This window comes from Capra hircus, chromosome 19, assembly GCF_001704415.2.
Source record: "Capra hircus breed San Clemente chromosome 19, ASM170441v1, whole genome shotgun sequence".
Lineage (NCBI taxonomy): Eukaryota > Metazoa > Chordata > Mammalia > Artiodactyla > Bovidae > Capra > Capra hircus.
In genome coordinates, this window is record NC_030826.1 from 28,880,528 (window position 1) to 28,895,878 (window position 15,351).

The 15,351-nt window shown below is 49.6% G+C and overlaps 1 protein-coding gene across 4 annotated transcripts in view; it reads right to left on the reverse strand.

Moving 5' to 3' along the window:
• The window catches only part of GAS7 (growth arrest specific 7), a 203,839-nt gene that overhangs the window by 107,843 nt on the left and 80,645 nt on the right, over positions 1-15,351 (reverse strand). Inside the window, exon 1 of one of the 4 annotated variants that reach the window (XM_018064653.1) lies at positions 6,318-6,502. The exons of the other annotated variants lie outside the window; for them this stretch is intronic. The gene's annotated coding sequence lies outside the window, so the exon portion shown is untranslated. Of the gene's footprint in view, positions 1-6,317; positions 6,503-15,351 lie in introns of those variants that run through there. 4 annotated transcript variants of the gene reach the window in all.

A 15,351-nucleotide genomic window follows, 5' to 3' on the forward strand; every position in this document is an offset into this window, starting at 1 on the left:
TCACCTCTTTGAAACTCTTTTTCTTTTCCACATGCAAAAACGGAAATACCACCACCCCCTGCACAAAATTCTTGCAAAGACTGAATAAGAGGGCAAAAATGATGGAAGAAACTTTGTAATTATCAACTGTGCTCCTGTACTGTCCCATCCCCATGAAATCACTGAGCAACCTTTAGGAAACTCATCAGCTGAGGTCCCCAACGCTGAGTCACTCCTGCTGCACAGCTTGCGGGCTAACCTCTCAGAGTGACACCGTATGACCTTCCTGACACAGACCAAGCTCGCTGAAGGAGAAAGAAGAACAGCACGTGACAGGGAATCAGCATGCTCCATGGGGCAAGACTAGGATTTTGGGGACCAGCAGAAGGGGCCACTATAATCCGGGGCCTAGAAACACCTACATCACCAGAGTTCCTGGGAAGCTGGTGACTGCCAGCAAACCAGATCAAGAAACAGACACGGCCGTGCACAAGAGCTGTGAACCCACCTACACAAGGCCCTACACAAGGGCCTGGCTACCTTCCCAAAGGGGCCCGCATGCGTCTTCATTTGAATTGTTGCCACCAGCCAGGACACCTGGAGAGAATGCTTCCAACCCTGACTTCAGTGGTAAAGAATCCACCTGCAATGCAGGAGATGCCAGCTTGATTCCTAGATTGGGAGAAGGAAATGGCTACTCATTCCAGTATTCTTGCCTGGGAAATTCCATGGAGACAGGACCCTGGCTACAGTCCATGGGGTCACAAAGAGTCAGACATGACTGAGCACACACGTTGGATAACAAGGAGGACAAAGGACCAGGTCTCTTTTCCCCGCAAAATCGATTCCCTCTCTGCACTTCACCGTTTGTCCTTATCTTCTCTGGAGCTCTTCCTCGCTTAAGTGCTGTCAATCGTGGGTCAGTAACATATCTATTGTGGCTTATGTGACCTTTACAAGAATCCTGGGAGAGAAGTATTCATTTTATAATCAAATCATTTTCATTTTAGAATCAAATAAACCAAGGTCTTACCACTAACAAGACACAGAACTGGTTTGAGCCCAGTGTCCTGTCTTCAAGGTGGATGCTTGCCCACCTGACCCCAGTCATCTCCCCGGTTCCTCCATGAATTCAGGCTCATCCTGGCCAGCATGCTCCAGCCAGCATGGAGATCCATCTTGCTCTGTCTGGTGGGCCAGCCTTCTCACTTCTTGCTGTCTCCCAGGAGATGTCCCCCCCTAACCCCCACCTCACCAGCCCCACCTCCCCTCCCCCTGGCCTGATCCTCTCATCACTGCCACGGCTGCCTTGTTCGGGGGTCGATGATGAGTGGTCGTCACGGCTTATTCACCCGAGGTTCCTGAGAACATGAACAGAGTCCTACTCAACTCTGTCCCCAGACAAAGAAAATGCACCCAACAAGTACTGCTGAATCAATGGAGCTCCTTCAGTTTCCGAGTAAGACTGTCAGCCCACTAAGAAAGTGGGTTTCTTAATTTTCCAGGGTCACCAGGGCATGAAGGGGAGGGGAAGGGGAAGAGAGGAAGGGGGAAGGCAGAAGGCAGAGGCAGACACACAGCCTGTGTGTTTACCTATTTTATGCTGGGAGGGCTCTTACATACCACAAGCTGCGGGGGCCCCCAAATCATAAATGAACAAAACGGGCCGGGGGCAAAGAAGTCATCAGTGGCTCCGTCAGGGTCTCTGAAACAAGCATCTCACAGGCCTAGTGCCCTTCAAGTAAAGGCACTCGGGAAAAAATGTACTCTCTTGGCTCACTTAGGCTGTCCACTGAAGTCATTAAAGCCTTTACCCAGAGAGAAAGCGGGCAGAAGCCAAGTGATCAGCTACGATGACAGCAGCCTGAGTTACCAAGGAGAGAACTGAAATATACATCTGTGATGGGCTCTTACCTCTGAGTGTTAAAAGCACGGGTATATTATTAACATTTCCACCTAAGGACTCCCAGCCTGTGCATGCCTGGTCATCTATGGTAAGTTTCAGCCAATCTGGGCCCTCGCCATGTCATTCATTCCTGGGCCTTGTTTGCTGGGGTCACACGCTGCTGTTTCCCTGGGAAGACAGCCCAGTGACTATGCATCTTCCCAGGATGGTCAAAGGCATTAGGGCTCCTCACCACGACTGTCCCCAATGGGATGCAGAGATGGACGTGCTGGACAAAAGGAAACTGGGATTTGTGGAGATTCTGTAGCCAGAGGCACCCCTCCTGCCCTCATGACATGCGCAGAACTCTGCCTGGAGCGGCGTCAGGTGAAACCTTCAACTCCTTCTCTTCGGTCAGGGATCCCTGCCTTTCTTCCCTTCTGGGTCTTAAAAGGATGGAAAGTGACAACACAGGGTGCTGGAAGCCTGTCTGTGCTCTGAGCCTCAGAGCAGTGGCCCTCAGCCTTCAGCTTCTTCAGCAGGGCCATCAGAACACAGACCGTTGGGCTCCACCCTCAGCGTTTCTGAATCAGCAGGTCTGGGAAGCACCATTAATGACCTGCATTTCTGAACAAAATCCTCAGGGATACGACGGCTAGTTCAGGCATCACACTTTGAGAACCACTGATTTCAAGGCAAAGAAAAAAAGCACCTGTTCTAAGTCTATTCCTTAAAAATTCATCTTCAGGAGATTGATAAATTCACTTTCAAAATAAGATTCTTTAGTATTTTCTTGGAAACCACTGGCCCTCTCACTTGCTTTCTTTTCACACACATGGGTGCAGGGTCTATTTCATATAACTCCGGGAGTTGGTGATGGACAGGGAGGCCTGGCGTGCTGCGATTCATGGGGTCGCAAAGAGTCGGACACGACTGAGCGACTGAACTAAACTGAACTGAACCCTAAGAAAAACATCACACAAATACTGGCAACTGTTTCATTATGGCTTTCAGTGCTGGCGATCAATAGGGATGGGTGGGGACTGGGTCAAACTAGAACACCCTCCATCATCATCAGCATATTGATGCCAGGCAGGACAGTGGGGTCAGTGTCGTCTAAACTAGTCTTTTTTTTTTTTTTTTTGCAAGAGAGGCTGGAGATTTGAATTCTTACTATAAAATCTGTAGATTTTTGGAGGTTGGTAATCAACTCAAAAACTTTTAAATGAAACCATAGGCGGAAACAAAAACAAAACCACCACCAAAAGCCCCTGGAGTTTTCCCACCGGCCACCAGTGTGTAGCTCCTGGTTTTAATTGTTGTGGACCTGCATAAACAGTCATTTGAAGAGAGGGTGCCCTCGTGTTAAAGAACTGAATACCACCATCCTAGACTAAAGGTATAATTAGCACTTTTACCCTGTATTAGGGCTTCCCACGTGGCTTAGTGGTAAAGAATCCGCCTGCCAATGCAGGAGACACGAGTTCCATTCCTGGGTTTGGAAGATGCCCCCAGAGGAGGAAATGGCAACCCACTCCAGTATTCTTGCCTGGGAAAAAAATCCCATGGACAGAGGAGCCTGGCTGGCTGCAGTCCATGGGGCAGCAAGGGAGTCAGACATGACTGAGCGACTGAACAACAAACCCCTGTATTAGTCACCCTCTTGCTAAGACCTCTTACTACTAACACACCTGGTGGGTGAACTGAATACCAACTTCTGGGGTATCAGGACACAGCTTCCAAGGGCTGAAAACGTGTGACCAATTACATCTCGCCCAGAGCTGAGCACCCCAGCCTGGCTCCAACCTTCTTTGGAAGAAAGGCACGGGATGAGGTTTGGGAACCAGCAGGGTGGACCCTGGAAAATCCATGCTACTCTGTCTATGGAAAAATGGTGCCTCAACAGCTGATGAGAAGGTTTGGAAGGGGAGGCAGTGAATAAGGAAGCTGACATACAGCTTAAGGAGAGAGGCATGCATCACCAGCTGGGCAGGGAGGCAGAGAAGGCGTTCAGAGGCAAAGCCAAGTATGGAACAGGAGGAAGAGAAAGTGAATCGGTACCACAGCCTTGGGGAGGCATGATGCACATCCATCGGGTATAAAGGTGGATGACACAGCTGCTCGAGTGAGCAGAGATCCACCTCCCCCACAGGATCACATACTGAGCAGCTGGGGAGCCAGCACTCTGGGAGCATGGTGCCTGGGGGGGGGGGGGGTGGCTGGATTCCTTCCTCGTGTAAGCAGTGCAGAGCTCTGCGAGGCTCCGGGGCAGGGGAATGTGTGTTTTGGGACCGCTGGGGAGGGTGCAGGGGGAGTGGGCAAGGATCACAGGTATCCTTCCCAATCTGCCCAAAGGGAACTCTGCCCTCAGGTCCTGGGAGAAGGGGATGCCACCTCTGGTCCCCTGACCTCACGCCTCCCAGCTGGCCTGCTTGTCCCCATCTGAACTGCCCACTGCATCACCCCAGCGTCTCAAGACAATGCTTGCGTGGGGTTCTCCCCACTGAGAACCCATCCTTCCTCCTTCTAGCTCTTCCTTGAAAAGGACATCCCCTCCCAGCCACCCACAGGAGACTTCAGGCTCACTAGGTCACCTCTCTAGGCCAGCAGTTGTCATTTTTTGGTCTGTTTTGAAAATTTGACCCGGAGTAATAAGCACATTTTATTTCACAACCCAATATACATGCAAAGCAAAAGTTTCATGAAGCAATACTTGCTTTTACAACATGCAATGCACTCTGCTGTTTTCCCCTCTTTTCCATGCTGGTTAATACAGGTTATAGACACAGGGTGGCTAGTGATGCCTGCTTTAAGAAACACTGCTTTATCTGGTCTCGACAGCTCCTCTTTCTAAATTCCCCCCTTGACACTCCCACCCCCACTCTCTATCATAAATTCCTGCAAGGGATTCCCTCATTTTGTACTTTCTTGGGCCGCAAGCTCGTCATTTCCAATCTCTCGGCCCCAGACTGTACACCACTTGTGGGCACCCAGGATTACGACTGTACACATTTCCTCTTTTTAAGAACAGAGTTGGTGCTTTGCTGTACAGTAGAAAATAACACAACATTGTAAAGCGACTATACTCCAATAAAATCTTTTAAAAAATAATAAAAAGAGTTGGGAATTCCCTGGCTGTCCAGTGGTTACAACTCTGTGCTTTCACTGCTATAAGCCCGGATTTGATCCCTGACTGGGGAACTAAGATCCCAGAAGCCACATGGTATAACCAAAGAAAAATAAAGAAAGGAAAAAGAACAGGGTCCAAGTCTTGGGATCTAGTGCACTTAAAATATTGGTTGGATGTTTGATATCATGGAAGAGGGTGCCCAGATGACACTTTCTAAATGATGATAAAATTGTAGTGCATTTCAAGGCATACCCGAAACCCAACCTCCAGCAAAGCCCTCTGCTGCTGGCGGCAGCCTGTCCTCATCACTGGGGAACGGAGCCGCGTGGATGCTCGTGGTTTCCGACCCCCTCGTCCTCAGAGGCACTGTACCCCCATCAGGGCCCCAGTGCTGCCATCGACAGATCCACACCAGCTGGGACACTGACCCTCCACAACAGTGTTGGGGAAGAGATGCCCATACTCCCGGGGAAATCCAGCCTTGGAAGAGTGGACACAGTTGTCACACGGGAAGTGGCTGAATCCACTGAATCCAAGTTTTCCAGACTCCAGCTTCCATGCTCTTTCCTGAAGCCTTAATGGCTTCTGATCCTGTTATGTAATCCTGGGTTCCTTACATGCCCCCTCAACTTGTGACTTAAGAAAGGAGCACCCTCGAGTAATGCACCCCCTCTTTACAACCTGGTGTGTATACCCTCAGCCATCCTGACCCCATGGCAGAAGTGCCCACAGTGGGCACGGGTCCCCAAGTCAGAAGATCCTGGGGGACCTGGTTCCCGCCCCAGCCTCTCTGGCCGGCTGTGTGACACAGACAGGGCGTGTGCCTCTCTGGGCCTCGCCCTCATCTAGAGGCGAGGGAGTCGAACCAGCCGACTCCCAAGGTCCCTTCCAGGCTTCTCCTGACTATTCTACCTGCACCACTGGAGCCACCCAGCCCCAACAGGGAAGGAAGAAAAGGCTAAACAGAGGAGGCGAAGTTCCAGAAAGGGGAACCAGGTCAAAGTTAAAACAAGGAAAACTGACGCAGCACTCAGCTCACTGCAGACACCACTCTGCCCAGGGGCTAGCTCCTCTTTCAGGAGCCTCAGGTCCCCCAGTGGGCAAGACTCAGTGAAGGAAAGAGGAAGGGGGAATTTGTGGGGAAGCTGAAGACTCACACTGCCCCCACCCAGCAGGAGGCCGTCCAAGAAGGACTTGCCTCCCCGCTTCCCGCAGGTGTGGCAGGTGTGGGGGCTGCCTCCCCGGCTCCGCTCTCACCCTGCTCCAATGAGCTTCGAGCATCTGCCCCGCAACCCAGTGGCACCGCCCTGGGTGCCCACTCACCTCAGCCCCGCAGACCCTCCTCTTACAAGACTGACACGCTGGTCATTTTCCGCCACTGTCACCACATCCGCTGCTTCCCCGTGGCATCAGCTAATTCACTGTGCAAAGCAGTATTTATATATAGAAAGTTGCAGCCACGCAGGTTAACATTAAAATAGAGACTTGACGTTGCCGTGGCAACCAAACAAATGATATTCAAAACGAAAGTAAGTATTCTGCAATCGGGTAAGCATGTCCACAGCCTTCCAGGACAGCTGCGCTGTTTCCCCCGCGAGGGTGGGTGGGACAGCTCAGCAGAAGGGCCTGGTCCTCCATCAACCTCCTCCCTGTGAAGTCACCCCTCTGCTTTCAGCTGTGGCCGTGGCCCTCTGCACAAGCTCCTCCTTGAAGCCAACTCCTTACCCAGAACACATCTGAGGCCAAGACACCGAAGGAGTATGGTGACCCTGACCAGGTGTGTCCATCTGCAGCTCTACTCCTTAAGGACCAAGGGGAAGCAGCCTGTGTTACTCCCAAGGAAGCTTCTGGAAACAAAGGTGGCTTCTGTCATCTGTCGGCCACACACAGTCAAGAGGCACCAGTGAGCTGAGTGACATTTGGCAGGCAGCTTCCCCTCTCTGAGCCTCAGTGTAAAAATAAGGGGGCACACTACTATATGTAAAATTGATAACTAATAAGGACCTATTGTATAACACTGGGAACTCTACTCAATATTCTGTAATGCTCTATATGGATAAAACAGAGTGGACAGAGGTATAACTGATCCACTTTACTGTATGCCAAAAACTAACACAACACTGTAAGTCAATTATGTGTGTCTTCAGTAGCGTTTGACTCTTTGTGACTCCATGGAATGCAGCCCACCAGGCTCTTCTGTCCATGGGATTTTTCAGGCAAGAATACTGATGGGTTGTCGATTCCTCCTCCAGGGATCTTCGTGACCCAGGGATCAAACTCGTGTCTCCTGTGTCTCCTGCATTAGTAGGCGGATTCTTTACCACTGAGCCACCATAAAAATTAAAAAGAGAAAATAAGGGGGGGGGTGCCGGGGATTAGGGACTGGAGGAGAAGGGGACGACAGAGGATGAGATGGCTGGATGGCATCACTGACTCAGTGGACGTTGAGTCTGAGTGAACTCCAGGAGTTGGTGATGGACAGGGAGGCCTGGCATGCTGCGATTCATGGGGTCGCAAACAGCTGGACACGACTGAGCGACTGAACTGAACTGAAGGAGCTGGAGAAGCAGCTTAGTCCCTCCTACCTCTGCAATTCTAGGATGTGCGTCTTGTCTCCTTTCTCACTTCCTTTGTTTTACTTTCTTTGTTTCCTTCATCCCTAGACATATGCCTTAACCCTGCCACATAAGCCCTGATATTTCCTGGTTCCTGGTATGGCATGTGGAACAACCCTCCAACAGTGCTGTTCAGCACAGCCACCATCCAGAATACTCACAGCCATTAAGTCAAAAGGTATGGACTCTGTTATTCAAGGAGCCACCAAGAGCCAAGGAGCCTTAGACAACTCTCTGAGCCTTTCTGAGACTCGATTACATATTTCAAATCGGACATGGTCTGCAATGACTAAAATTTAAAGGATGGACAATATTAAGTGCTGGCATGGATGCGGAGCAACTGGAAATCTCATCCATTGCTGCTGGGAATGCAAAATGGTACAGCCGCTCTGGAGAGCAGTTCAGCAGTTTCCTATAACGTTAAACATATACTTACCAGATGACCCGGCAATTCCCCTCCTAGGCACGTACCCCAAAGAAATTAAAATATAGGTCCACACCAAGTCTTGTACACAAACGTTCATAGCAGCTTTATTCACAAGAACCCCAAACTGGCAACAACCCAAAAGATCTCAACAGGTACTAAAGAGCGAACTATGGAATATCCACGCAATGGAATATTACTCACCAACACAAAGGAACAAACTATCGATACAGGCCACAACCTGGATCCATCTCATAGATGTTAAGAAGCTAGTCTCAAAAGGTTACCTGTTGTATGATTCCATTTGTATGATATTCTCAAAAAGACAAAACTACTGTACAAGGATGGATGACCCATGAAGGGTTAGGTCAGAGAGGGTATGAATGCAAAAGGAGGGTGAGAGAGATCTTAAGAGTGATGAAGCTCTTCTATATCCTGGCTCAGGTGGTGGTTACAGGATTATTAGTAAGATTATAACTCAGATTATAAGTCTCTAATATGTGTTAAAATTCACAGAACTGTACACCTAAAAAGATTAATCTTATTGTCTAGAAAAAACTAAAATACATGCTACTTTCACCTTGAAAAAGAAAAAACAAAACAAAACACAGACAATGATGCTGTCTCCTTATAGAACAGATCATCAGTGGGCTCCTCCCAGGCAACAAAGATATAGTGTACAGCATAGGGAAATATGGCCATTATTTCATATTGACTTCAAATGGAATATTTATATCTATAAAAATATTGAATCAGTATGTTGTATACCTGAAAATTATCTTTTATAAATAAACTATAACTTTTAAAAGGGAGGGGCCCTCACCAATAAACTGTAAAGTCCTGAGAACTATTAGTTACTGATACCGCTTTTAATTACAAAGAGCCTCTTCTTGTTTTAGACGAATAGTTCTCCACGTTGGACCAGGAGCAGCAGCTGCTGCTGCTAAGTCGCTTCAGTCGTGTCTGACTCTGTGTGACCCCAGAGACGGCAGCCCACCAGGCTCCCCCGTCCCTGGGATTCTCCAGGCAAGAACACTGGAGTGGGCTGCCATTTCCTTCTCCAATGCATGAAAGTGAAAAGCGAAAGTGAAGTTGCCCAGTCATGTCCGACCCTTAGCGACCCCATGGACTGCAGCCTACCAGGCTCCTCCATCCATGGGATTTTCCAGGCAAAAGTACTGGAGTGGGGTGCCATTGCCTTCTCCAAGGAGCAGCAGTATCACCTGGGAATCTGATCAGAAGTAGAAACTTTGGGGCATCAACCCAGCCCTCCTGAATCAGAAATTCTGGGGGTGGGGTTCCACAGTCCGTTTCTGACAAGCCTTTGGGGTGAATGATTCCAATGCATGCTGAAATTTGGGGACCAGTGGCCTCCACACATCCATTAGATCCATCTAAGGCCAGTCCATCACAGATCCGTCCGGCCCTTTAATGTCTAAAGTACAGATGCAGACATCTTTTTCCACCTCCTCCTTGCTCACTGACTCTTCCTCTTTTCCCCTCTCTCTGCCTTTATTCTGCCCCCAGGCCAGCTGTTGCCTTGCAGGGAGAAGCAAGGGCCACAGCTCTAACTGACATGGAATCACGTGTCCTGCTGGGATGCCTGGAAGGAAAAGCCACTGTGACCTCAGTCTTGGGAGGAGCTGGGAGGACCAGGGAGGGGCCCTGGGCTCTACACATCGCTGCAGGCTCTGCAAACACTCTTCCCTTCTGACCTGGCCGCCCACATCCTACTATCAACTCCTGGAGCTCACTCCTGGAGCACTGCTCCAATCAAACCCTGGAAAGGCACCACGTCCCACTTACCCCAGAAGGACAACTTCAAAGCCGCTTCACATGGACCCTGGCTCCGAAGCCACGCAGGGATGATGGATCACAAAGGCAAAATCAGAACCATATGGACTTCGTAGTCGGCAAAATAAACAGAATTACAGCATCAGGGTTGGGGAGAAGGAAACCGGGGTCTGAGTGTCTGGCCCAGAGCCCGGGTTTGGTGGCACCCAGCACGGGCTGGGCTCCCTGGCCTCTCCTCCCCACCCACAACGCCCACAAACAGTGCTAGGGGTACCCGGCGTGCTAATCCTCCTCACTGAGGACTCTATGAGCAAGGCTGCTTCAGCTGACATTTACTGAGTTTTTATATTCTCTTTTATGGTGCACTTGAAGAGAGTTCAACTTCTTTTCCAGTTTTGTACAAATATGCCCAAGCACACTCTGCCACTGGTGACAGCACCAGGAGCCTCGGGGAGGGGTTAGGGGAGCAGCTGTGGCCCCCACTGTGCTTAGTCGCTCAGTTGTGTCTGACTCTTTGTGACCCCACGCACTGTAGCCCCCCAGGCTCCTCTGTCTGTGGGGATTCTCCAGGCAAGATTCTGGAGTGGGTTGCCATGCCCTCCTGCAGGGGATCTTCCTAACCCAGGGATCGAACCCGGGTCTCCCACATTGCAGGTGGGTCCTTTACCAGCTGAGCTGCCTGGGAAGTCTCACCCCTGCCCTCTTCTACACCACTCGCCCCTTCCTCCCAGAGAGAACCGCGCTGGGCATACAGCCAATCGTGCTGGGTGCACCCACTCCCGGCCTCATTCGCATCACGGAGCAGAGAAGCTCTTCCCCAGTTTCTAGGGAAAGAGCATGGTGGTTCGCGTGGCCAGTGTTTCTGAACTGGGGCAATTTTGGGAACATCTGGCAATGTCTGGGGACATTTATGAGCTATCATGATGGGGGTAGGAGTGACCAGCAGGAGTATCAGTTCCCTATTGCTGTCCTGACAAATGCCCACAAATTCAGTAGCTTCAGTTCAGTTCAGTTACTCAGTTGTGTCCGATTCTTTGCGACCCCATGAATCGCAGTACGCCAGGCCTCCCTGTCCATCACCAACTTCCAGAGTTCACTCAGACTCATGTCCATTGAGTTGGTGATGCCATCCAGCCATCTCATTCTCTGTCGTCCCATTCTCCTCCTGCCCCCAATCCCTCCCAGCATCAGGGTCTTTTCCAATGAGTCAACTCTTCGCATCAGGTGGCCAAAGTATTGGAGTTTCAGCTTTAGCATCAGTCCTTCCAATGAACACCCAGGACTGGTCTCCTTTAGGATGGACTGGCTGGATCTCCTTGCAGTCCAAGGGACTCTCAAGAGTCTTCTCCAACACCACAGTTCAAAAGCATCACTTCTTCGGCGCTCAGGTTTCTTCACAGTTCAACTCTCACATCCATACATGACCACTGGAAAAACCATAGCCTTGACTAGATGGACCTTTGTTGGCAAAGTAATGTCTCTGCTTTTGAATGTGCTATCTAGGTTGGCCATAACTTTCCTTCCAAGGAGTAAGTGAAGTCGCTCAGTCGTGTCCGACTCTTTGTGACCCCGTGGACTGTAGCCCACCAGGCTCCTCCATCCATAGGATTCTCCAGGCAAGAATACTGGAGTGGGTTGCTATTTTCTCCTCCAGGGGATCTTCCTGGAGATCCCAGGTCTCCTGCATTGCACGCAGAGGCTTTAACCTCTGAGCCACCAGGGAAGTCCAAGGAGTAAGTGTCTTTTAATTTCATGGCTGCAGTCACCACCTGCAGTGATTTTGGAGCCCCCCAAAATAAAGTCTGACACTGTTTCCCCATCTATTTCCCATGAAGTGATGGGCCCAGATGCCATGATCTTAGTTTTCTGAATGTTGAGCTTTAAGCCAACCTTTTCACTCCTCTTTCACTTTCATCAGAGGCTTTTTAGTTCCTCTTCACTTTCTGCTATAAGGATGATGTCATCTGCCTATCTGAGGTTATTGATATTCTGTAGCCTAAGGCGACACAAATTTCTTAGAGTTCTGAATTTCAGAAATGGGTCTCACTGGGCTAAAGCCAGGGTGTCAGCAGGGCCATGTTCCTTATGGAGGTTTTAGGGAAGAATCTGTTTCCTTGTCTTAATTTTCAGCTTCTAGAAGCCACTTGCATTTCTTGGCTCCTGGCCCCTTCCTCCATTTTCAAAGCTAGTAATGGTGAATCAAGTCTTCTTCATGTTGCTTTTATCTCTCTGAAAAATGAAAGTGTTAGTCGTTCAGTCGTCTCCAACTCTTTGTGACCCTGTGGACTGTGGCACGCCAGGCTCTTCTCTCCATGGGATTCTTCAGATAAGAGTCCCAGAGTGGGTAACCATGCCATTCTCCAGGGGATCTTCCCAACCCAGGGATCAAACTCACATCCTTATGTCTTCCACATTGCAGGAAGATTCTTTACCATCTGAGCCACCAGGGAAGCCCCTGATCTCTTTGGTTTCTTTTTTCTTTTTTGATGGTGGGGGGGCAGGTAGTGAGTAGTATGCTACTGCTGCTGCTACTGCTAAGTCACTTCAGTCGTGTCCAACTCTGTGTGACCCCACAGATGGCAGTCCACCAGGCTCCCCCGTCCCCGGGATTCTCCAGGCTAGAACACTGGAGTGGGTTGCCATTTCCTTCTCCAATGGATGAAAGTGAAAAGTGAAAGTGAAGTCGCTCAGTCCTGTCTGACTCTTAGCGACCTCATGGACTGCAACCCACGAGGCTCCTCCGTCCATGGGATTTTCTGGGCAAGAGTACTGGACTGGGGTGCCATTGCCTTATCCAAATGAGTAGTATATGGGATCTCAATTCCCTGAGCAAGGATCCAGCCCTTGCCCCCTACATTGGAAGTACAGAGTTTTAACCACTGGACCGCCAGGGAAGTTCCCTGGTTTTTCTCTCTTTTGTCCTCTTCCACTGATAAGGACCCTAGTGATTATATTGGGGCCTACCTATATAACCCAAACTACTCACCTCCAGGTCAACTGCTTTGCAATCTTTTTAATTTTTTTGCTTTAATTTTTTTAATTTATGAAAATATGATAACACATGTACAGGAGACTTGGAAAATACAGAACAAGGTTACATATAGTTCCATTATATATAACAATTATTATTTTAAGTAGATAAATTAAGATTTTTTTAGTTGGCATTTCAATATCAAACTCTCAAAAATTAGTAGAATGAATAGACAGAGAAGTACAGTAGACCTGAAAATCACTGAGAACCAATTCAATATAATCAAGATTTAAACAATTTTCACACAGTAGTGGGATACAAATTTTATTCAAGTTCCCACAGACTATAAACTAGGAGACACTGGAACATATCCAGGGACATAACACGAGGTGTGATTTGCGATCTTAATTCCATCTGCAACTTCAATTCCCTGGACCATGTGACCTAACACACTCATAGGTTCCAGGAACTGGGGCTGTGGACATCTGGTGGGTGACATGATTGTGTAGACCACTAGCATCCAGTGGGTAGAGGCCAGCAATGCTACTAAGCATCCTACAATGCACAGGACTCCCCAGCCCACAACCAGCAACTATTCACCCCCATATCCCCAAATGCCAGTAGTGGCGAGGCTGAGAAACCCTGGTACAGCCTAATACTGACCAAGTTCCCAGTGACCCTGACTCAAGTCCATTTCCATGGAGAGACCAACCATTGGGCCCTAGGAGAAGCTGTGACTCACGATGAAGGAGGAACACTTACCATTCTGTTCAATATTTTAAAGTAGATTCTGTGTTCCAAAATCATCCTCAAATGATTCTTTTTTGAAATACATACAGGCTTTAAAAACAAATAAAATGCATCCTGCCCACTGAAGGCCCAAGAACACAGCGGACACAGAGCATTTAAATCCCTTTACATAAACAACTTCAAATAACATGACTAATTCTGCTTTGCTGTCTGATATGCTATTTGGTCTCAGAAATCCCTGAATTAGCAATCCAGAAGTGCTCACACTCCCATGTTCTCTCTCCTCTCTCCCAGGAGGGCTGAGCCACCAGCAGCTGATGAGAATACTTAATGACCCAGAGGTCTCAGTCCCCACAGCAAAAGCCCTCCAGCCCCTAGGCTCCTGTGGGTAGCCAGGGGAGCCCAGCATGGGTGAAGCTGCAGCTGCTGGGGCAGCCTGGGGAGGGGAGGGCTGTGAAGGAGGCCCCATCCAGCCCTGCAGATCAAAAGGGTCAGAAAGGATGCGGCTCCGCACAGGCAACCTCTGTCCTACCCCTTGGGCCATTCACGGTCTGGGTCTCCCAGAGTGGGTCAAGAAGCAGCAGCAGAGATCGAGTTGGTGATGGTTTCCTAGCAATTCCCTGGCGGGGACAGGCAGGACCTGCGAACTCCACTTTTCTGTCATTCAGACAAAGGAGTCCCTACTCCCTCCCACCTCCATCACAATGGTGAGCAGAGGCACGGTGGCACCTGGCCTGGGCACGTGTCACCATGTGTGTGTCCCCATGTCCTGCAGCCCAGACAATCTCCTGCTCTCTGCTCCACACCTACTGCTTACTTAACTTCTCTGTGGCGATTATCCAGCATTTTCTGCCAAAGCCACCATCTCTGCCCCAAAGCACATGGAACACCAGCTCTGGTGAAGTCAGCCCCGTGAATGAGATGCCCTGACGCTCAGGACCCCTTGCGCCAAGATGCTGGCCACACAACACACTACGTGCATCCACCTGTCTGTCCTGCAAACACCTGCCATGCTTCTACTATGCTCGAGACACCATCTAGACCTGGAAACCACAGCAGCCGAGACAGAAGGGCCTTGTCCATGAGGAGCTTAACTCTTCTGAAGGGAGAACAATAAGGCTCGGCCCCAAACATGGAAGAACATTATCTCACTTAACAGGCAAACCAACACTGGAGGACGGTGAAAAACCATCTTCATTTTCAGATGATTACAACCACAACAATAAACACATAACACGATGCTTTGTGGCTCAGTGTCCTCATCAGTTTATGTACGTTCGCTCATTTGGTCTCTACCACAAGCCTGGAGGTAGGTTCTGGAAGCACAGATGGTCCCTGGCTTATGGTGACTTTTGTCGACTTAGACTTATGATTTCTTGACTCTACGATGGTGTAAAAGCCCTACGCATTCAGTAGAAACTTGCTGAACTTGCACAGCTGGCTCCGGACCTCTTAGTGAGTCACCTCTCCTCTCACCTGCTCAGTGTGGCAGCTTCCTGACCGCCACCCAGCACAGCTCAACCACTGAGCATTCTCCCTGCCAAATGCCTCCTTCTGGACCTGGGCCCCAGGGCTCCCACCTCCAAGGGGCAGAGAAGGGGCAGAGGGATGCTGTCTTCATGTGGCTCCAGGAGCCCCTCTGTGGTTCAGTCCCCACAGTGAGTCACCTCCCTCCATGGACTGTTGCCAAAGAGAAAGCCCTGTTATGGTGGGAGCACCCACCCCCTCTTCCCTTTTCCAAGCACGGCTTTCACCAGATCGAACATTAGTCATGTAAATGCCAACAGAAGTTCAAAGACGCTT